This window comes from Camelus ferus, chromosome 6 (assembly GCF_009834535.1).
Source record: "Camelus ferus isolate YT-003-E chromosome 6, BCGSAC_Cfer_1.0, whole genome shotgun sequence".
Lineage (NCBI taxonomy): Eukaryota > Metazoa > Chordata > Mammalia > Artiodactyla > Camelidae > Camelus > Camelus ferus.
Window position 1 is genome coordinate 49,767,029 of NC_045701.1, and position 23,956 is coordinate 49,790,984.

Consider the following 23,956-nt stretch of genomic DNA (forward strand, 5'->3'; position numbering starts at 1 on the left):
ATAGAAGTAAGTAAAAATAGATTAACTTTCAGAATCTGAATATCCTACCGAAGTCATAGGTCATCAAAGGTATACAATCATGTTCTGATGTCTTTCTTTCTAGCTTAAGGAAAGCAGACCCCAATTTGATAGATCATATGAGCACAAATAAATAAATGGGTAAAATATCCTTTGTTACCAGAGTTCTATCAATTAGAAGCTACTAAGAATATTGTCTTCTTAAAGATTTTTTCAACTTTGTCTTAATTTAGGTTGATAATGTCCAATTTTACTCTTTTGTTGTTGTTAGTCACTTTCTATGTCAGTTTTTCTTAGTATTTTACTTAAATTTCCTTTCTTTGATTGTATGTTCTTCTTGAATCATGTCTGAGGACTTACGGATTTTTATGGGACAATGGAATTTATAAATACATAGTTCTAATGCCATTTGATCAGGAACCAGCTCATACAAGATGCTCATACAAAGAACTTAAGATCTGCTGTGCAAAAAGAACTTCTTTGAATAAGGATGGCTTTGCAACACATACTTTATGTTTTCCTCCATCTGATGAATCCAGGAGATACTAAGCAAAGAGTGATGAAAAGAAACCAAGCCTGGTTTCAGACCAAACCAAAGTCTACGTACAAGTACAGCATTTTCAAACCTGAGCTCTAGTGCTGACCTTGCTATGAAATGCTGGTCACTTACTACACTTAATGGTATATACTTCGTCTCCTAAAGAAAAATTAAAAATGTTTGAGAGTCATAAGTATTTCGTAATGCTTAACTAGATATCAAAAATTGATAAACTTTCAGGGAATCTCTCAGTACTGTGAAATAGTGAATGAGGAAATGCATATAATACTAAGTAAACTATAAAACAAGAATGTCGCCTTTATCAGACTTAACAAAACATTAGATTGCTTTAATCTGGGACCATTAAATCAGTTTCCAAAATTTATCTAAATACCACTAAGTTAGAGGCATAAAAGAAACCAAAGTGGCCAAGGTTCAGATAGAGACTTTCAATAAACAGGTGATAAGCAAGTAAATGCAAGAAGAAGTGATTACAAAATGAGATATGTATTAATGTGAGAATTCTATAGGTTGCCGTAATGGAGAATAACATAAGGGAGATGTTATCACTTAAATATGTCTTTGAGGAGGTGATATATAAGCTGAGATGAAGGATAAGATTGACCGAATCATGGTGGAAACATGTGGGCAAATACAGAGCCAGGAAAAAGCCTGGAGTACTGGAGCACCTGAACAAAGGTTTGAACAACCGAGAAGCAGTGAACACCTAAAGGATGGATGCTAAAAAAGTGAGAAGCAAGTAGATAAAGCAGAGGATTGAGGGCCATGGTAAAGTGCTTGTGCTCCATACTCTAAACATTTTGATTTCCCAGAAGATGCCATGTTTTCCACTTTCACACTTCTTTACATGTGCTGTTCTTTCTAGCTGCCCGCTACCTGTAATGATATTCCTTCCTCCTCAGAGCGTTCCTTTCTCTTTTGAAACTAATTTTATGCTCCTCCTTTGTATTCTAGTGCCTCCCCCTTTTGGCCTCAGTGTGGCATTTATCACACTATATTGTAAATCACGTATTTGTCTGAATCCATAGGCTATGGTTTCTTTGGGCAAGGGAATTTCATATTAACCTTTCTATCTCCAGCCCTGAGCACAATGGATAGCACGTAAAAGATGCCTGGCAAATATTTGTAGAACGAATGTGTTCATTTCCTAGTGTCAGCTCTGCTTCAATGCATTTCATTCAATGTTAAGCTTGTTCAGTTCTTGAAATGTCAATCATCCCCAAAGCCAGGCAGCAGCGTTAGACATGGTGATTGCTCCCCTAAGTGCCTTCCCTTCCAGCTGGGATCCTGGACCTGGTACTGAAGCTGCAAGTGACCTAATTAGTCCTTTGGTTATTCCCAAAAAATTTGAGAATAATCATAAACTGGGATGGCCAAAAACTGGGACATGCAGAGTCTGATGAGAGCTGCAATGTTTTGGGTGCCAGATGCAAGTCTTTTAGACAGCATCAGTAGTTTCCAAAACAAAGCAGTTTGCATTTTAATTGTTTTCTGGAACTTTTATCAACAAAATATGTTCATTGACTAATCAGATCTTTGCACCAGATTAGAAATTAACAGTGTGATGGCCACAGAAATAAGACACAGAACCTCTCTTTCTGGCCCTGCTTTAAAGAATTTCTGTCAGAAATCCAGCCAGATGCTGTGTATCTCCTTCCAGAGTGCAATTCTGGGGCTAACTAACAGTGAGCTGCCCTTAGATCCCATGCTTCTAATCAATGTCAGGGAGAGGATGCTAAGAAGGCAGCCCTCCCAGAGGAATCAGTGCTTAATGGAACTCTGACAGGCTTTTAATGCTCTTTTCTAAAGGCTCATCTCTTGCTTCATTGTCACAGTTCGTTGGTGAGTTTGATGGCTGATGTCACAGATAAGTGTAACTAAAACCTTGTTGGTATCTTACTTACTCAGGGGAAAAAAAAAACAGGAACAAGACATTCTTTAAACCAGACAACATTCATGGAGTGGCTGATTTAAGTTTAGCGCCATGTATTTAAGATAATGAGTGACTGTTGCTAAGAAACTATACTCAGATCTTTTGAACACCCCTGCCGGCCGCTGATACACAACGTCATGTGAGAATTTTGGGGGATGGGGTGGGTTTACATGTCATTTTTAAGCACTGTAGTGGCTATTGACACTCAGAATATTTATGTACTTGTATGGAATACAGAAGTCTGTATACAAATAAACAACTGAAAAAAATCTACTACGTACCTATTTTTATAGGTCCCGTTGCTGTTTGTGACCCTCTGGAGTCGGTCCCCAACGAACGTCCTTCTGTCTGGTGTCGCTTGCGCCGACAGAACAAGACGAAGTTTTGTTCAGAAGCAAAGGAAAGGTAAGCTTATTCTTTGATAAAAGACTCGGAGAGGTGAGAGCTCTGGGCTCCAAAGCATGGGCCCTCCTGACAGGCTGTGGGTGGTGCTGCCCGGCACGCATCTCGCCTTCTGGGGCGAAGGTGGCGTTCTGGCGCGAAGGTGGCGTTCTGGCGCGAAGGTGGCGTTCTCGCGCGAAGGTGGAGTTCTCGCGCGAAGGTGGAGTTCTCGCGAGGCTGGCAAAGCCGGTGCCGCTCAGGCTCCAGATCGCTGGGCTCGCGCGGCTTCTCTCCACACGTCCCGCCGCCATCTTGAGTTGTGTCCTGGGCGGCACACGCACACGCCCCTGAGCTGAGGTGTTGGCGCAGCGGTTTTGCACTAGGAGCTGGGGTCTGAAGGGCCAGGCGTGAGGTCTCTGCATGCAGCCCCCTATGAGCAAGTGAAACTAGAGAAAGCACAAAGGAGAAAAAAAAGGTTAGACTTTGTTTTATTACCCGGATTCTCTTTTTACGTCCTGGGAATTGTTCATGGGCTTTGCCGTGAGTAATAAATAATGCCTGGTTTTGAGGACAACAGAACCAAGAAACAGCTTGAGTATCCCAAGGGACAAAATGTGACTGAGCAATATTAAAATCAAAAAGGTGAAAGACCCTGTGTGCTGATGTTTTAAAAAATAGCTGACATTTGAAGAAAGCCAGGTCTTCTCGTGATTACTTGTATAAAAGAGGAAACCTTACAGTGGTGCCCACTAAAGGGAACTTTTATTTTTTTAAACAATTAGGTGCCTAGATTTTTGCCTTGGGCCTGTATATTTAGATGCTCACATTGTCATCACAGAATTGCCTAAAACCAGATGAACAGGATGAAAAAGGAGCCTGGAAAATTAAATGCAAATATCTAGGGTAATCCAGCTTTACAGTTGTTCATTTTTAACTTCTGCGTTCCTTAAATTAGTTCTTCTCTGTCACAGTTGAAACAGTCCTATAGTCCTAAAGATTCATTCTGCTTCAGTGAAAAGGCCAGTCATACTGTAAAATTGCTTATAATTGTAATTAGATAGGCAAGGAAGTCTTTCTTGTACATGCACATTTACTGTGCATATTAACTGATCATTTAACGTGTATCGATCTTCAAGATTAGGATTTACATATATCCATCTGACAGTCTGGATCCACTTCAGCCAGAAGATACCTGCATATTTTGCATGAACACTTCTTTACCTGGGCTCATGCCTACCCTATAAAACCTTTTTCCTTTCACTTTCTTTTATTTCTTTTCTATGAGATTAAAACCTTGTGAGGCTTGAAGCACATACATAGGTGTCCCATAGAAGAAAAAGAATACAGTATTACGGAACAAAAAGCATGGCTAAGTATTTATCTAGAAATAAAAAGAAATGACAAACTACAGATTCTAAAATGTTGAAAAATATCAGGATCACGTAATCTAGAAAACTCCGGTGTTGTTATTTAACTTCCATGTAACAATCTGATACTGTTAGCGATTGTGTCCCTTTGGTTGCCTTTAATTTGGAACCGTTCCTCAGTCTATCCTTGTCTTTCACGGCCTGAACAATTTTGAGGAGTCTAGCTGTTTTGTAAACCCTCAGCCTTATTTGTTTGGCAATTTATTTTAAATGATCAGAACGCTTCTTGATTGTGACACTTCTGAAGTCTCCTAGTTGAGAAACGTCTTTGTTTTTTTCCCACCCTCTTATTGTTGCTACAATATTTGCCACCTTGGATGAGAGAACACAAGCAGAGTATCTAGCACAGAATTTGGCATAGAGATGTTACTCAATGAAGAGTAAGTCTCTCCATTTCTAAATTCCTTCAGTGTGTTGCTAAATTTCTTTCATAGTCATAGATTTGGTTCAGTTTGGCTACTTCTTGCATCACTGCAGAGGAATTATTATTGCTGAAGGAAGCTTCTGATGCCCTCTCAAAGTCTAGATTGAAAAATATTGTTCTCATTCTTGAACTCTTTGTCAGCTGAAAGACTTCACGGTGTTCTCAGGCCTTTGATCCTGTAAGAATATATACAGTCAGTATCCTATAAGATCTTACCTGGTTTTGGTATTTCCCCCTCATGCTCTTTTCTCCATGTGTCCTATAGGCATTTTCTTTCCCCCATTTTCTAACAACATGCTCTGTTATGGACTGAAAGTTTGTGTCCCCTCAAAATCCGTATGTTGAATCACCAGCTCCCCATGTAATGGTATTAGGCTGAGGGGCCTTTGAAAAGTATTTAGGTTTAGATGAGATCATGTAGGGAGAACCCCATCATGGAATTTGTGCCCTTATAAGGAAAGGAAGAGAGCTTCCTTTCTTCACCATGTGAGAATACAGTGAGAAGGTGACCTTCTGTAAGCCAGGAGGAGGGCCTTCACCAAGAACTGAACCTCTCGGTGCCTTGATCTTGGACTTCCCAACCTCCAGAACTATGAGAAATAAATATCTGTCATTTAAGTCACCCAGCCTAGAGTATTTTGTCATAGCAGTCTGAGCTAAGACACTTTATAATATTTTCAATTATTATTAATTTGTCTTCTTTTAACCCTGTGTTCTATCTCCAACCATTTAATTCAGTCTGTAGAAATAGAGATTTTAGTCTCTCTACTTGGTTTTTCTTTTTCTTTTTTTTTCTCTACTTATTCTAATTCTGTTCATCCATCTGGCCAGCAGTTTGGGAATCCCATTTTATATTTTTCTATATATTTCCTACATTGATGTCTCTCTTGTTAATTATTGTATGTCAACATTGTCTTCACTTTCTCTATGACCTACACTCCCATCCATACACTTACACTCAGCAGCAATGCTGCCATGTTCCCAGTGTGGAGACATTCCTCCTTAACTCATTTCATGTCTTCCAGCCCACATGAATTTGTTAACAACTGCTTTGAATGCATACCAAGGGACAATAATTACTTGGGTAAAGTACCAAAGATGTGTCAGATTAGACTTGCTACCGATTTGCTACTTTACTCTTAGCACACACGTGGGTATCTTTAACTTTCTCTGAGCTAACCTATGTATGTATCAAAGGCCTACTTATTTATATACTATCTTGTTCCAAAGATAACATAAAGGGAATTTACAATTTACAATAATACAGAAGATTTTCAATAGCATAAGTCAAAAATAGATGAGACAGGGAAAAAATACGAAAAAGCAAAGGCAGAAACATAAAATGAAACCTAAAATGAAGCTAATACAAAAAAATCATAAAACACATCACCTCATAATCTAATTATGATGTTCTTGGTGATTAAAGTTATTTCTCTTTATGGTAACTTAAATGGTCTTTAGATTTCTCTTTGGAAGTGTATTCTTTTAATATATTCCTTTTATTCATACTATAAGTGTGACACTAGCAGCAAGTGCAGGTTGGCTGCTTTTACCTTTCAAGTGATTCCCCCAACTGTTTCCTTGAGGTTGACCCTGGGAGTGAAAGAGGACAAACTTTTTGAGAGGAAATTCCTGAGATGCGTGTCTCATTCCCCTGGGATAAAGTGGGTGCTGAGTTAATGCAAAGGGAGATGATATACTGTAAATACTTGGGTCTTCACTTTTCTTTCTCTGTGCAATCAGAGATGCAACATCTGCAGGAGAGTAAAACTGTTATGGCAGAAATGCGACAAGAAAGATCCAGTCAATGTTTTGTTTCATAATTCCAAAAAGTCTCTGAAAGTCAGATCAGTACAGTCATCCTGAAAGTCAAAACTTTTTTCCAGCTTTATTGAGATATTATTGACATATTACATATAAGTTTAAGGTATACAACCATGATGATTTGATACACGTATATGTTGCAAAATGATTACCACAATAAGGTCAGTTATCACTCCGTCCCCTCACATAATTACTTTAAAAGTTTTTGTGGTGGTAACATTTCAGATCTACCCCCTTAACTTTCAATATATAATACAGTATTGGTAATTCTAGTCACCATGTGGTACATTAGATCCCCAGAACTTACGCATCTTATAGCTGGAAGTTTGTACCCTTTGACCAGCATTTCCCCCAGCTCCTGCAACCATCATTCTAAACTCCATTTCTGTGAGTTTGACTTTGTTTAGATATCATATATAGGTGAGAACATAAAATATTTGTCTTTCTCTCTCTGACTTATTTCACTTAGCATAAAGCTTTCAAGGTCCATTCATGTTGTTGCAAAAGGCAGAATTTCCGTCTTTCTTATGGCTGAATAGTATTCTATTGTATATGTCACCTCACCACATTTTCTTTATCCATTCATCCCTCCATGGACACTTAAGATTGTTTACGTATCTTGGCTGAAGCTGCATAGTAAATGATTTTTTTTAATTGAAAAAAGTTGTCTTTTCTTTTTTTAAAAAAAAAAAAGTAGTTTCATTTTGTTAATATTGTTGGGATAACTTTCTAGGGCTAAGATAGAGTCTCACCTATCTAGGATGCCATGTCAGCAAACTGAAATTTTGCTGACTTCTGTGTCCCTGTAAATGTTCTTTTTTTTTTTTAATTGAAGGATAGTCAGTTATAATGTGTCAATTTCTGGTGTATAGCATAATGTTTCAGTCATACATATACATACATATTTGTTTTCATATTCTTTTTCATTATAGGTTATTACAGGATATTGAATATAGTTCCCTGTGATATAAAGAAAAAAATTGTTTTTTAAATCTATTTTACATATAGTAGTTAGTATTTGCACATCTTGAACTCCCCATTTATCCCTTCCCACCCCCAAAACCATACATTTGAGTACTATATCTATGAGTCTGTGAAAGTCAAAACTTTTGACTAAGGCAAGTATTTGATTAGAGGAAATAATGCCCTGGAAATAAGGAAGTCAGAGTACTGATAGATTGGAAATTAGTATAGAAAAAGACCAGGACCACAGTGACCCCAAAGAGAGTAGGGGAGCGCCATCTAGCCTGGGAGGAAGCAAGAAGGAGTGCATGGTCAGTAGGACCGGCAATAAGGCTACTGAAAGTGAACGACTGTGTAGATGGACAGAGTTAGCACTGAGAGGTTTCTCTGCACACTTTTTCTCAAATCAGAGAATTAAGCAAAGTTAAGATGTCTGTAGACTGTCCAGTGTCATGGAAGCTAGTACTGTATTCTGCCTGTTCTGAGGCACCACGATAGCTGTTCTGGTTGCAGCCAGTGGACTGTCATCAAGAGCCACCTGCCTGTTGTTTATGAATTGTTCATTAGAGTGTTGCCTACCTAAATTTTAAGAATTGCTGAGCACGATTCAAATCACCCTATGTGGCTATCTAATTTTGAAAGGCTCAGGAAATATATAAATCTACAAAACAGGAAACAATGTTGTTTTTTTTTTTCACAGAGAGGAATAAAGGAAATCCACCAGTTTCTATGGGAATGAATTGTGCTGAAAACATCACTCTATGTGTAGCCCAGTTTCAAAGAGCGAAAATCTGTTTCATGCCAATACACTATTACAGTTGCTGTGAGGGCTAATACAAAGTAGTTTCCATGACATCTGCCCATAATTTAAGTAAAAATATTTGTAGGCAATGTTAGGGATTCATTGCTTAGATACACTCCAGAGGAGGTCTCTGCCCTTGTGGAGCTTACAGTCTGGTTCAGAAGGCACGTATTAAACTAATAATCACATTGGTGAACATATAATTTACACCTGCATAAGTGCTTCAGAGGAAAGTCATGTTGTCCTCTTAAAGTGTATGTTAAAGTGCTAGCTTAGAATGAAGGCTCAAGAGGTATTTTTCCTTATGCCAAGAGGAGTTAGGGTTAACTGGGAATAGGGGCATTGGAGGGGACAGGAGTGGGTTTGGGGAAGGGATGAGTGTTCCAAGCTGCAGAGGAGGCCTGAGCAAAGGTCCTGAAGTGAATAGAAAGTATTGAATTTAAGACTCTGAAAGAAACTAGAGTGTTTCAAGCTAAGATAATGAGGAAGTGATGGTAAGTCTTGAGAATTTGACAGGCAACAGAGAATGCAAGGCCTTGCACGCCAAGTTAAGGATTTTGGTCTTTATCCCAAAAGTGGTGTGAAGCTGTTGATGGTTTTCTAACTCCAAGTTGACATGATTATATCTGCATTTTGAAAATATCATTCTGCATCTTATAATTTGTGGAAAACAAAGCAGTGAGTGAGGCCAAAATGGATGGAGGGAGATGAATTAGGAGTCTGGAGAAAGATTCTTGGTGAGAGATGATGGTAGCTTTGGCTAAAGAGGTACTCATGACAACAGACTGATAGGTACTAGGAGACACCTTCATTATTTGACCAGTCATCTTAAGACACTTTTTAGATATCCAAGATATAAATATTTGGACATATGAATCTGGAACCCAGAGGAGAGGTTTGGAATGAAGATAGGCATTTTAAAGTCAGTACAGAGGGGAAATGAAGCAGGGACATGGAAGCATTTGCCTATGGAAAGAGTGACAAGTACAGAAAGAGGAGGCGAGAGCCTCAGGAATTCTAACCTTGATTGTAAAACTTGTCTGTTTAGGGGGAATAAAACCAGGTATCCATGAAATGCCACCACTCATTAATGCTTTATTGTTTACAAGTCGTTAACGAATTCTTTCCTATGTTCTATAAAGAAGGGTTAACAAAGGAGACTAACATCAAGTAGGTAGAAAAGAAGTGAAGAAGCATGAAGGAATTTGGTAAAGAAGTAGAGGCAAGAAAGGCTGCATCAAGAAGTTGGAGCTGTCAAGCAGCACCAACACGTCTGTCGTGTACAAGGAAGTTGACATTCACCTCCAGCCCATTTAACTAAACATGCACACTAGTATGTAAGATTGAAGACAAGAATGATTTAAAATGTTTTATTCACTTGGGTATCTCCCGATCCTAAATCATTGCCTGGCACTTAGTAGATAATAATAAGACTTGTTGAATGAATTAAAAATATAATCTTGTTGACTATTAAAATAAAACAATTAGCACAATAATGTGTGATTTCAAGACAAGTCAGCTGTGATATTCAAACACTTTTCTGTGTCCCATTCTACTATATGGTGACTTACATGGTTAAAAAAGAGAGACAAAAAAGTAGAGCAGTTTAAAACACTTTGGTTATAAAATAGTTTACTTGGAACTATTGCATAAAAATATCACATATTCAAGTCATAATGCTTTCTTCCTTAATCCACCCTATTTTCATGGAGATATACACATTTATTAATAAAACTCAATTTATCTGCCCTAATGTTAATAGCCTATCAGAATAAAATGGCCAGTTCCTATAAAATGGAATTTAAAATGAAATGCCAGATGAATAATTACTATGTTAAAATTTTTGTCTGTTTTGTGGGTTATTAAAAAATAAAATGGAAAATAAAACCCTTTTACTTATAGTTAAAAATAGATTATTAACAGCTAATTTTGCAGAAGTCCATTAAAATAGTTAATTCTATTTCAGGAATTATATAAATAAAGATGAACAGTTATTGAAGCCCCATAATTTTTAGGTGACATAAACACTTTTAAAATTTCATAATAATATAATAGCAAGCAAATTACTGAGAATGTTAATTAATCTATATAATAAGAAAAAAAGAGTGGGTACACATTAATTCAACCATAAAATTGTTTCTCTTTACGGCGTTTACTGTCTTAAAGTCATATTTAAAGTAATTCATATACATTTGAGAATTAATGCCAATAATTTTTAAAATAAACTGTCCAGACGCTTGTACAATGAAGAAATAACTGCTTTTTAAGGTACTAGTCTCTTTGAAAGGCTATCAACTTCTTCAAAATATGCTGCTCCTGCATTTAAAATCTTTTTGGAAAAGGAAACAAGAATAAATTAAATACATGTAGTTATGCATAAATGCATTTATGGAATAATGTTCTAAACATTTTAAATGTTTTCTCTGAAATTATATTCAAAGCCTCTGTCATAGTCTTTTAAAAATAGATTCAAAGATGGTAAAAATTATCATCCTGAATTTTAGAAATAATGGAGTTTCTACATAGTAAGCTTGATTGACATTTTGATCTTGTGAAATGAATTATGCATAAAGATCATCATTAATGCAGAGGAAATAAACTCTTTTGGCTTCACTTGTGATTTTAAAGCATATATCCTTTCAGGCATCAGACAACTTCAATTTTTCTCCTTGGATTTTGACATAGATTTTTGCATAAGTCCAGATACCTATGTTTTCATCCTGACAACTGTTTTCTTCAGAAATGCTTTGCTTTACTTCTCTTAAAGGAGGATGAATGAGTTTATCACTCAAAATGTGAAGCATGATGTTCTGTAGAAATACTCTACAAGCTCATGATGTTTTCAGAACTAGTCTGTTTATCTAAATTCAAATGTTAACCATTGTTCGCATGGCCTATTATCTTACTCGAGTGGACAGCTGACGTTCCCAGGATTTCCAATATCAGCGCTAGGGTTAACTTGTAGGCTGTTTTTTACACCATATGGACGGTCTTCTCTATAATTTTTAATCCTTTTGTGCTGGTGAAAACTTTTATTCTTGATATTATTTTATAGACATCTTTTAATACAAGTTAGTTGTCTTACATGAAGCTTTTATTACAGTTATACAAATGGCAAAACCATTCCCTTCATGATGAACAGCATCCTTTTCTCATAACTATTACTGTAAGAATAAGTGTTTAAACCAGAGCGTTGTGCTGAACTATGAAGTGTGCATTTGTAATCATTCAGTGATCATACCTCAAATTCTTTATCCAAAAGTTCAGCATCCTTACTTTTTACTCATATAACAAATATGCTCACTCTGTGCTAGCTCAAAATATGAATATTTAACAAATGGTTAGTAGATTTCACTCAAAGACATTTAATGAATCATTTTCAAATTGGAGAGAGGCTGCCACCATGAGCTTTGTGTTTACATGTATCTTGTTCAACACCTTTAATCAATAGTTTGGGTTAATAATTTATTTTATTTATTATGCTGGTTATAGATTTAACAAGATAAAATCAAATAAATTTGGGTTAAAAAAAAAAAACCTGCCTATGGAAGATGAGACAGCTGGATTTTAGCAGCAGAGAATATTTTAAAAGTCTTTGGAATTCTAGTTTGCAGAAATCTTAAAATTAGTCAATAATGGTACATGGTTTCTAAAAATATACACATTTATGTTATATTTTGAGCACAAGAGAAGACAGTCTTATTATATTTTATCCCAGAATAACCAGGGGCATTAGAGTGACAACATTAAGAAGAATAAAACAATAGTTTTGTAAAGAAAATTTAATCACTTGAAGGAGTGTTTGAAATAGGTGGCCTTTAAAGTCTTATCAAATACTTTTAACAGCATTTATAATGAAATTATAACACTGCCTACAAATAAAGTGTCTGAGAAGTTTATAAACTTTCTCTTTAACCTTCACTATAGCCTGAAAGAAAGCATTATTATTTTTACACATGAGAGTACTGAGGATAAGAAAAGGTAGCAAATTATGCAAGGGCCTATGGCATGTGGAAAGAGTTGGGTTTATAACCTTGGTTACGCTTTAACTATTGCACAATATTATAAAATCAGAGGGTTGGGAATTATCTTGGAGATAGTATCCTAAACCATGCCAGCTCTGATATCTGAAGACTCGCATATAGCATCACCATTCACTGACTGGCTTATCTGTATTTTAATACCTTTAAGCTCACTCACTTGTTCTTGAGTTAATCTCATTCCATTTGGAGTAGGTCTGGCTGTTAAAAAGTACCCTCTAATGTGAGCTGGAATTTGCTGTCCCATTTGACCCAATCCAGAACTATGTGCTTTTCATCCTTGTCTGCTATGGTCTCTTCCTTGAAGGTGGTTATATTTAAATTGGAGAAGTACAACATGGAGACAAAGCCCAACAATATACAAGTACTTTTCTGCAATAGGATGATACCTTCAAAACAGCTCTTTTTCCAAAATAAATTATAATTTAGAACCACAGGACTCACACACTCATTATTACTTGGTCTGCTCTGGCAAACAGCTTTGTAAAATAAGAGATTACAGTGACTGACATATCACAGTTCAACAAACAAACTAACTAACAAACATTCTTTCAGAATCAAGGCTCAATTGGCAAGAGAGTAAAAAGTATAGAGTAGAAGTCACTAAAACTGGTCTAGACAGAATTCTCACCACCTCCAGGGAAGTAAATTAGCAAATGTAATCTATCTCACAGAAATCTAGGGCATATCTCTGGGGGAAGAGAACCATAAGCTCTAGGTGGAACCTCAGCTGCTAGGGTTGGCCAGATCAATCCGTAGACAACAAGCATATCCCTAAAATAGGCAGAGGAAAATACAGCAGACCTGATAACAGAAAGGCATGTGTTAAACAAGGAGAGATTTTGCAGCAGGCACTGGGGCGAGCTTTCAAGACAGTAGTTAGTTCCTGGGACCAGATTTCACTCTGTGGGTACCAATTAGAAACAAAGCAGACATGGGCAAATAAAAGGTATCTGATTATTGAGTTACAGTTCATCTCAATATATCAGTCAATTATTTACAACCAGATGGAAAGTTACAAAGCATGTGTGGAGTGCCCACATTGAGACAGCTTAGTCATATGTGTATCTGTGTGTGCGTGTGTGTAGTGACATATTATTTTTTCTCCATTATTTTATGGAACTAAGTTGCTAAAGAACTAAGGAGACAAATTTTAGTTTTTTAGAAAGAAATATATCTTTGTGTGTCTGTGGTCTAAAATGGCAATTAAGCAAGCTACCTATGTATAAGAACATTCACAATATTTATAAGTTATGAGATACCATATGCACAAAAAGGGGTACTGCAATCTGAAATACAATAATAATTGCTGAGTTATATATACTTCATGCCCAAATGTGCCTAATATTTTTTATACTATCATTTGAGCACCAGTTGACCCAGAGATATGCTTCCCATTTTGGCTTTAGAATATCACTTAAGACAATAAGAGTTGAATACAAGTAAAATAACATTTAAGTCAAATTATTGTATATATTTACTCAAAAGAATATAATGAATCCTTAGAAAACACAACTATGATGGCTAAAGGTGAAATACAGTATACATATAGGACTTCAAAAGATCAAAATGAGAGCTACTGTTCCATCACTGTTATATGATGCTGTTATAGGTAATAAAGAGGAACTAAAGTGATTTTCTTCATTTCTTTTTTAGTTCTTCTAGCCTCTAATTTTATGAGTTCCTAGCAAACTATAGAGTCTTCTGGGAAAATACTTCATTTTAATGGAAATATGAAAATGAAATGAAAGCAAAGTTCTAAACAGTTTTATGTAACACACACACACACAGACTGAGCAATATCTCATAATTCTCCATTTTCCAGCAATCAATTTTAGACTTTTTTTAACCTAAGATTTCAGGTTCAGATTCTCAAAGGATATGTTTCTCAACTTTTCTATTTATCATTTTCTTAAAAAGAATTTTAAGGTAACTTTATCATTACGCTTTTATATTTTAGGAAAAAAATAAAGAATGGTATACATTCAAACCTCTGTGCCGTAATAAAGAAATACACCGAGTCACAATAACTGGAAAGGACTACTGAGAGTGTTGGAGAGCTCAGATAAAGTTTATAATGGGAACCATGAAAAGGATTGGAAAGCTGTCATCGTTTGCTAATACATTCTGCAATGACTGCTTAAAAGCAAGTAAGTTTTTTTTTTTTCTTAAATCATATCTCCATGTCACTCCTGTTACATCATTCTGGCTACCCTCTGTGGTTGTGCTTATTCTTACGATTGAATTGTATTTGCTTTCATTTTATGGAAGTATGACAGCTCTGGGGGAAAAAATACCAAGAATTCTAACAGAGTAGCAATCATGCAACAGGAAAAAGAAAGAAATTAGTACTTCAACTTCATTTTGTTTTGACTCTATATTTTGGAAATAGGTTCCTGCAACTTGAAAGCAGTTATGCTGCAGGGCAGAATCAATTCACTTTATAAATTATATTTAGTTATTAGCCTTCCCTGTTAGTTGGGAGGATAATGCACAATGTTGGCATTGGTTTTCTGTCTGAATTTAAATTTTCCAGAGAGGAAGAAAACCACATAATCTGCTTTCTCATCCTCTGTGATTAACGTCTGGAACAAGAGGCGTGAGGGAACTGAGTAATGCTGTGCCCACCAAGCTGTGGTGGACATCCGCTTCAAAGTAGGTAGTAACTTTGCAACCAGATCTCTGTAGGCATCACTTGTGTGCAGTGGTGCAGAGGGAAAATATGGGGAATATGAAAAAGAGATGATTAATGCAATGTGCGTTTCATATTCCATGCAAATTTAATAATGTGTATTGATAATATTTTGGCAATAAAGCCATTTAATGATCATTAAACAGAATTGCCATTCCATATTAACAGCAGACTATGTTATAACACATTGGCTAACTCCTCGTGAATTCAACATAAATTAAATAGCAGATTTTATGTGAATAGCTAAAGAGGAAGATCCCTTCAGTTTATTTCCTTAAGAAAATAAACATCCTTAGGGAAAATTGGCTTTCAGATTATAATTAGAGAACAAAACAGAAAGCTGCTTTTTTTGATGTTCAAAATTATTGTTCAGGAATGGTAAAAGAAAATGAATATTGTTCCACTGTGATGTTTTTTCAGGAAAATACTTGTTAAATGTAGGATTCAAATTTGCAACCGACAAATGTATTTGCTGTCAAAGTCATTAAAGATTCTCCAAGACACTTAAATTTAGAGATTGTTGGTAATGGAGGGAGATGGGCAGTGGAGGAGAGGACATTGATTCCAGTGCTGGCATGTCCCTGCGGTCCTCCTCACACTGCCCAGGCACAGTTTAGACATGCTCTGCATTGGTGGGATTAAATGACTGTGGTTCTGCCGAGTAAGTGTGGAGACCCCTCATCTGTCTCTGTGCTTCTGCAAAGGTCAGAAGACTTCTGGACCTGGGCACAGATACTCCTTTGCATCCCAATACATGTTCAAATGTATTAAATTATATTTGATATTTTGAATTGTAATGACATGTGCTTGACTGAAGGGAAATTCAAGAGGCTCTAAGGCCAAGTTATTCAAAAGGAGTTTGACTCTGAACAGTATATATGTATATATATATAGAGAGAGAGAGGGAAATTGTTAAAAACTTTGCTTCTGTCGTGTGAGGTTTTTGGTGATTTTAACATTATTTCTCATATTTATGTACTTAATATTCTTTCTTATATTTTTCAATATTGTTTACATTTCTATGTGACTTCAAATGAGAAAAACCATGTTGGGGGAAAAAGAATTATTACAGTTGAAATGGTTATATGGGATATGAAGACAAAGAAAAATTAAAGACAGGGAAAACTTTAATGGCATGAAATATGTTGAATATTTGCAGCATAAGAAGTTTTTAGTTATAATGGAGCAATCACATTATAGAGCCTCCTTTCCGTTTAATAGGAAATAATTGTAGTGGATATCAGATAATTATGCAGATGAAGAGGTTTTGTTTTATGAACCCATCAGCTCAGATTTGTTTAAATAAAAAATAACATTCTATTTCTAAAGTGTGTCTATGTAAGATTGAAACATAATAAAAGATGGTTATATGAATCTATAATTAATGCCATATTCATAATTTTTAATATTGCTAGTTCAAAATAATCTTGTTATGCCACACATGAAGTAAGGAAATACTACAATACTTTGCAAATTACTCATGGATTTGAACATGTCTGTGCAATTTTGTGAATATCATAGTTTAAACAACCAGACCACGAGGAACTTCTGAGGATTACTCAGTTTTTCCCTCCCCCTTTACTAGGGGAGGAGAGTAACAAAAATCTTACTGATCCTTTTAAAATACTATAATGTTCTTTCAAAGCTCCTTCTAAAATCCATGTCTGTCAGCCCTTCCACATTTCCTTGCCTTGCTTTCCCCAGAGTCTTCTCATAGATTAACCCAACATGGATGTTCCTAGATTTCTATCCAGCTATTAAATTAATACCTGTCGAGACACTAATGTACTAATACTATCAGCTTTCCCTCCACTGTCCCCCTTTCAAACTTATTAATGTGTATGTTTAAGTGAGATTTCCTGGTTTCTAGATCTGCATTTATTATATCTTTCTCTGAGGAGAATATAAATGTATTGAATCAATATGTTGTACACCTTAAACTTACATAGTATTGTATGTCAAATATATCTCAATTTTTAAGACATCCAATTTTAACTTTAAATACGTGCAGCTGATGTATAGCAATTGTATTAAAAGTGAAGGCAAAATATGTCACCTTTTAATTCTAAAATAATATACATAGATTGTGCTCACATACAAAACCAGTTTTCTCATACAAAAATGACTGGACATTCTACTGAATCTTTTACCCTGGGGAAGTATTTCCTTATACTTTTGTCTAATTTAAGATAATATTCTTACAGTCTTACCACTGTAGAAATAAATAAAACAGCAAATTAGCAACTCTGTCTAAAAATGCCCTATTTTCTTCTAAACAATCTATTTTTCTTTAATGATTGGACCCTTTTTGGGAACTAGTATTTTGATTTCTTTCCTCTAAACCATAGTTCCCTTGTTCATTCAAGAATACATTATACCAGCTGCTCTCCCTTCTGAGATGCACTGCATTCTGTCTATGGAATGCGTATCTTTCTAAATAAACTTGCTTTCACTCAAAAAGGAAAAAGAATACATTATACCAAGATACACGAAGCCCCCAGAAGGAGCTCTAATTTTAGAACATTTACCTGATTTTGTCTAAATCCTGGAGGACAAAAGACAATAGATCACCTATTCTAATTTAGTGATTCTCACTGCTAATCTGAGGATCAGGACTAAAATGAATTTATATGTAAAAGGTTTGTTAAAATTATCAGTACTTGAGCCACATCCTTGTAAACTCTTATTTCCTGTTAGGGGTGGAGAATCTGTTTTTTTAAAAGCTTTCCTGGGCTGATACTTAATGCACAATCAGTCTTGGGACCCACTAGCCGTTTTCGAACATTAGGGCTTCTTTAGAAGCAAGAGTAAGAACTAGAAAAATCTTGGTAAGTAGATTTGCATTAGTTTATAGAATCAAGGGGATGCAGAAAAATCTTTGTATGTCAATTTGCATCAGTTTATAGAATCAAGGGGATGCAGAAAAATCTTGGTATGTCGATTTGCATCAGCTTATAGGATCAAAGGAGAGCCTCAACTGTGATAACAATTTAGATGAGATAACCTGTTAGAGACAGTAAAGAGACCTAAGCTTCCTCAGCTCCAGAAGGAAAAGGGGAAGATGGACTCTTGCTGAGAAGCTTGGGCAAGTATAAAATGAAGTGGAGAAAGGTAGATGCTTTCTTAGCTTATCTCCTGATAGAAGGATGTAAAATAGAACAATATATTTAGACTACAATTTTAGAAATTTAGGGTGATGAGGCAATTTTAACCCCGTGCCAATACTCCCTAAAAATAAACAATATCCTGAAATAGCTACGTAATTTATGCAAAACATACTTATGTCTTATTTTGGCATGAATTATTTAGATGATCACTGTAATGCTCTACTTCTGTGTAGCCTAAAATTAAGTGTGGTTTCAATCTTAGGCTAAAGATTAGGGAATTACTCTTGCTGCCAAAACAAATGGCTTTGTCCTGTATGCCGCTCCCACCCACTCATCCTCCCCCCAGACTCATTATGTCCAAAATTATATTTTAAGGATACTATTAGGATCTTTCTACCCAAAATGCCTTCTTCATCATTGGAGAATGATTAGAATTTAATGTCAGGCAGGATAACATTTCTTTCCTCAGACAATTTCCATACTACAATCAAGCAGAGAAGACCAGGGGTTTCCATTTTGCTAACATGTTTAACTAGACATACTGTACCTTTCTATTGTAAAATACCTAAAATACTGGATAAAAACACTGAAAAGCAAATATTATAAATGTAGAGCTGAACTTTTAGTAAAGTAAAGGAAATTTCTATGGTTCAGATTGATGATGAGATGGAATATTAGAGTGGTAAATTTACAAGCTGATGCTGCAGCTTTACCGTCCGGGAATAAGGGAACATAATTTAGTAGTTTGGTTCTAGTGTTCATATCAGAATAGAAAATGAAGTAGGGATCCTGGTAATGAGTTGCAACGGACTCTTCCCTGTAAAGTTGGGGTCCACAGAATGATCAGTATTCAGTGAAGTGATGGAACTAAAAAACAATCTTCCCACTGGCACAGTAAGATAATCTAAAAACTTTTGTGCTGTGACTTGGCCTCTGGATGGAGAGTAAAAAATAGCCCCTTTAGAATTTGAAACCATATGTGCAGCAGATGCCACTGAGGCCCCAAATATATATCATCATCATATGCTTCTGGTCCATCTTCAGTTTCTGCTCCAGTGGTGGTGGACAGTCTCCATGAACTTAGCAGACTTCCCATCTCAAGTTACTGCCCTCCACCCTGAACCTTTTTTCTGAAGCCCATTAACACCTGCTGGACAATCCTCAGTGAATGGAAGATGGGAGCCAGGAAAAACATTTTTCAGCTCCATCCCTTCAAAAGTAAGATTCTGAGGAACATCCTACATTGTGTTGCAGGAAACCTCCAGGAAGGTTGAGCCCCACTTGCCTCCAAGCATGACTCTAGCTCGGGAGCATGCCCTTTATTGGCATTACATCCTTCCCTGCCTTACTGTCTTCACTTTCTCATTCTGACTTCTTGGGATCACCCCCCCCCCCACCAACAGTGACACTTATACACAAGTCATTGATTGTATCAAGTAATGCTTTCAGAGGAATAGCAACTAAGACAATGGATGGCTGACCTCATGTAAATTTGGGATTCAAATTTATAGAACCCATGTGATCTAGGAATCCTCAAGCTAGAAGTACCAATGCCAAATTTACTCAGATCAGTGAGTCCCGGCACTCACCCGACAGAAACAAATGCAAACTCTGGTGGTAAATTCTCAAACCAAACCATCTGGTGTCATTGCAGATCAAGCCCCTCTGAAATGAGTTCAAAATACAAAAATTGTAAAGCGTGAGAAGAAATAATCCATTCGAAGCAGTATGAAGAACTAAAGATTGTGTTCTTTAACTGTTGCCTAGTAGCTTAAACTACGTAAATCATATTATCTCATAGTTTCTATGGGTCACAAACTCAGTGTACAGAGCAGGTGGTTTGCTCTGCTTCCACATTGTTTGTAGTATCAGCTGGAAGACTTGAGGGCTGACTAGGTAGAACTAGCCGAAGACTTGTGTCTTAGTCTGTTCTGGCTACTGCAAAAAATGCCGTAGACTGAGTGGTTTATAAATAAAAGAATTTAGTTTTTACAGTTCTGGAGGCTAGGAAGTTCAACATTATGGTACCAGCATATATGGTGTTTGGTGAGGACCCACTTCCTATACTGCCTCTTCTCCCTGTATCCTCACACAGTGGAAAGGGCAAGGGATCCCTGTGAGGCCTCTTTATGAAGGCACTAGTCCCATTCATAAGGGTTCCATTGTCATGACCTAACCACCTCCCAAATGCTCCACCTCCTAATGTCATCACCTTAGGCACTAGGTTTTTAACATATGAGTATAGAGAGGACACAAATGTTTAGACCAAAGCAGTCTGATTGGGGCTATAGGAGCTGCTTTCAAGGTGGCTTACTCACACAGCTGGCAGGCTGGTGCTCCTGTTGGCAGGAAGCTTCAGCTCTTCTCGATATGTTCTTTTCTACAAGGCAGCTTGAGTCTCTTCACAAGGTGGTAGCCAGCTGCCCCCAGAAGGAGATGCTAAAATACCAAAGAGGAGGCTGTAATATCTTTAGTGACCTACGCTTGTAAATCACACACCATCACTTCTGCAACATCCTACTGGTTACATGGATTAGTTCTATTAGATGTGGGAGGGGGTTACACAGGGTGTGAATACCAGGAAGCAATGACTATTGGGGAAATCTTGGAGGTTGGCTACTTAGAATCTGTGGTAGATGTGTAATATTCCAAATTAACAAAGTTCAAATTATGTTTCCCAGAATCCCCTCCCAGCATAGTTCTGTGTTAGTGAGAGCCATGAGAGATATTTTGTATGGGATTTGGGAGGATAGAGTGAAGGAGTTGCATTCTTTTTCTCCTCAGAAAAGTCAGTGCTGGGCACAAGGCACTGCTGCCACTCATGCAGGTTGCTGTGACTCTGCTGTCTCGCCCGGTTGAGGTGGGATAGTAGCTGGGCCTAGACTAATGCCACATGTGCCAGATTCCCCTTTAAGCCTCTCTGACTTCTGAATAAGGTGTGTTTTGTTTGATATCAGCACTTTCTGCAGATTGGCCCACCTTTGTGTTTGGATACTTGGAAGTGGTGAAAGACTGACCTGAATTCCAGTCTGTCCTGATCGAGTCTGGCTTATTCTTGCAGGTACTAGGTAGTCCTTGCTTCTGCCATTTCACACCCATCTTTTCTTCCCCATCTCTTGTCCTGATGACTTCAGGTTCAGTACCAGACACAGAAACAGCCTCAGAATAATTGTTTAACCAGCTCTCACAAATATATAAGGGCAAATCCCTATAATAAATCCCCCATTATACACAAATCTGGTGATTTTGTTCTCAGATCAAAGTCTTGACTGACACAGAGACTATAAAATAAGTAGCTTAAAATTGAATGAAGTAGGAAAGAAGAAAGCAATTACTATAAAAGATAAGATGGCATAAAAAAGCAGATACATTTGGAAAGAGGCCAAGTAGAAGTTTGTAAAAGTGAACAATATATTAAATAAAGAAAAACCTTCTAATATATGGGTTTAATAGTTAGGTAAATTCTCTGAACAAGATATAGGATGCTGTAACGAAATTCCAAGTAAACAGTAGTTCAAATAAGATAGAAATTTATTTCTCTTTCTAAATGCAAGCAATTCAGGGCCCCTGTGACTGATAAGGCATTTCTACATTGTCAGCAAACCAGATTTCTTTTTGTAACATCCAGTAAGCTTTTATATGTGTGTCCAGAATGGCTGCTCCACATCTTGCCATCATGTCTGCACCCCACCATACCTGAGTGGTAAAGAAGAATGGGAGGCCTGCTCCTTTTAGTTTAAGACTGTGAAGTTGTAACACATCAATTAATTAATCTATTAAGAAATTGTACACATCAATTTTACTTATATCCCATTGATCTGGCCATAGGTAGTTGGAATGGAGCCTGGAAAATGTTGGGTAGGTGGATAGTTACCCATCTAAAAATTGCATTACGGCAAAGGAGAATGTAGATATTGAGGAAAAAATTTGTAGGCTCTGACACAATGCTTAAAAAGCAGGTAAAACACTTTCCAAGAGACCATTAACAAACAGAAAGACAGAGCTGAGGATTTTACATAGACTGGAGCTTAAGCTTTACATAGACTTAAGAGAGAAAAAAAGATGGGGAAAAGGTGATAGATTAAAATAGGATAGATACAGTAGGGGAAAGGATAAATAACTATGAATTTTTGAAAATTGATAAATAGCATGAATCCTAAGGTTTGAGAAGCACACATAATCTGGAACTAGATAAAATAAAATTACACATACATATATTGTAGTAAAACCAGACATAAAGAATATCTTTAAAATCAACATAAATAACCCAAGAGGGAAAAAAATCTATATAGATTCTTTGTAAAAACTACATTTCAATGCATTCTTGTGCTTACAGGGAAATGAGTAAATCTCTAAACACCTCTTGAATAAATAACCTAATAAACATGCAAAAAATGAACTGAGTCCTTAGAAGGAATCAAAGAATGGTGAGCTGCATTCCAGACACATAAGGGAAAGGTAGCTAGAGCTGGCCTGAGATGATACCAGCCTTGTGTTCTGAGACTAAGCCTGAGAGAGCTGACCTTGGGAACTGGGCATTATGTTAGTAAACCTGGTCCCAGTCCTTACACCACCAAACTCCTGGGAGACACCTCCTGGAGAAAAGTTCATACTAGAATACCCAAGGATTGAATTAAATAAATTAAGCTACAGTGAGAGAGACGCCAGAAACAACAAACATCTTATTTAGATTCCAAAGGGCTTCAGATACTGAAATGATCACAAATGGAATGTAAAATGACTGTATATAAAATGTTTAAGCAAATAATAGATGCGGCCACAAAATCAGTAAACTACAAAATGTTATCAAGAGTGAACAGATAAAGAATTCTGCTCTGGTCAGGATAAAGAACAAGGGCTGGAGTTTTCCTAATACTGTAAATGTCTAGAAAACTTGGAAAAGGTATGAGTCAAATGCTTTTGGATATAGAATTATAAGCAGCACAGGATTGTAGTCCAAAGGAAAAGGAGACAAGGTGAGCCCTATGATCTACCTGGAAGCATTTTCCATGCTGCTGCAGGAAGATGATCTCTCACATGATCTCACTGAGTTGCAGAGAAAGATCAAAGGGAAGGCTGAGGCATCTGAAATGCCTAATGTAAAGCAGATTACCAAAGAGAAGGAAATACCTGAAGGAGGAGCTCCAGGAACATACGCAGGGGCCCCCTTTAGTATGTTGCTAAACACTAAGTGCACTTGCATGGAGGAAACGCAACAAGCTGGGAGATTTCAGTGAACAATTCCTGTAGCTCAAACAGGACTTGGAAGTGTTTGCTTTCCCATCAGTCAGAGCATTCGGTGGAGACATCAGAGAGGTCATGCCTTAGTAGAGTTAAAGTAATCCTTAGGTAAAGAATCCTCTAAACCCACCCTAAAAAGCTTAAAAGTATCAAGCTGACCCTACACCTAACCCTAAACCTAACCTGGAAAAAAAAGGCAGCTAAAGAAAAATGATGCATTATACTAAGGAGTCAAAATAAGAATATTGGCACATTTCTCATCTGAAACATTATAACCCAGAAAAAAATGAGAGCATATTTTTAATAAATTAAAATCTCAGCAGGACTTTTGTAAAATTAGACAGGCTGCGTCTAAAATTTCTATGTACTGCAAACAACTTAGAATAGTCAAAGTGACTTTAAAAATGAAGAACAATGTTGAAGAACACACAGTTTCTGATTTTGAGACTTATGGTAGGTGACAGTGATGAAGGGAACAGAGTATTGGCAGAAGGACAAATATTTAAATTAATGGAATAGAATATAATCCAGAAATGTGTGCATAA

The 23,956-nt window shown here is 36.7% G+C and overlaps 1 long non-coding RNA gene across 1 annotated transcript in view; it reads left to right on the plus strand.

Moving 5' to 3' along the window:
- Positions 1–3,243: 3,243 nt before the first annotated feature.
- The window catches only part of LOC116664268, a 43,270-nt gene continuing 22,557 nt past the window's right edge, over positions 3,244–23,956 (plus strand). The window contains exons 1-2 of the long non-coding RNA XR_004320689.1: positions 3,244–3,366; positions 14,332–14,521. This is a non-coding gene — a long non-coding RNA (uncharacterized LOC116664268). The remainder of the gene's footprint in view (positions 3,367–14,331; positions 14,522–23,956) is intronic.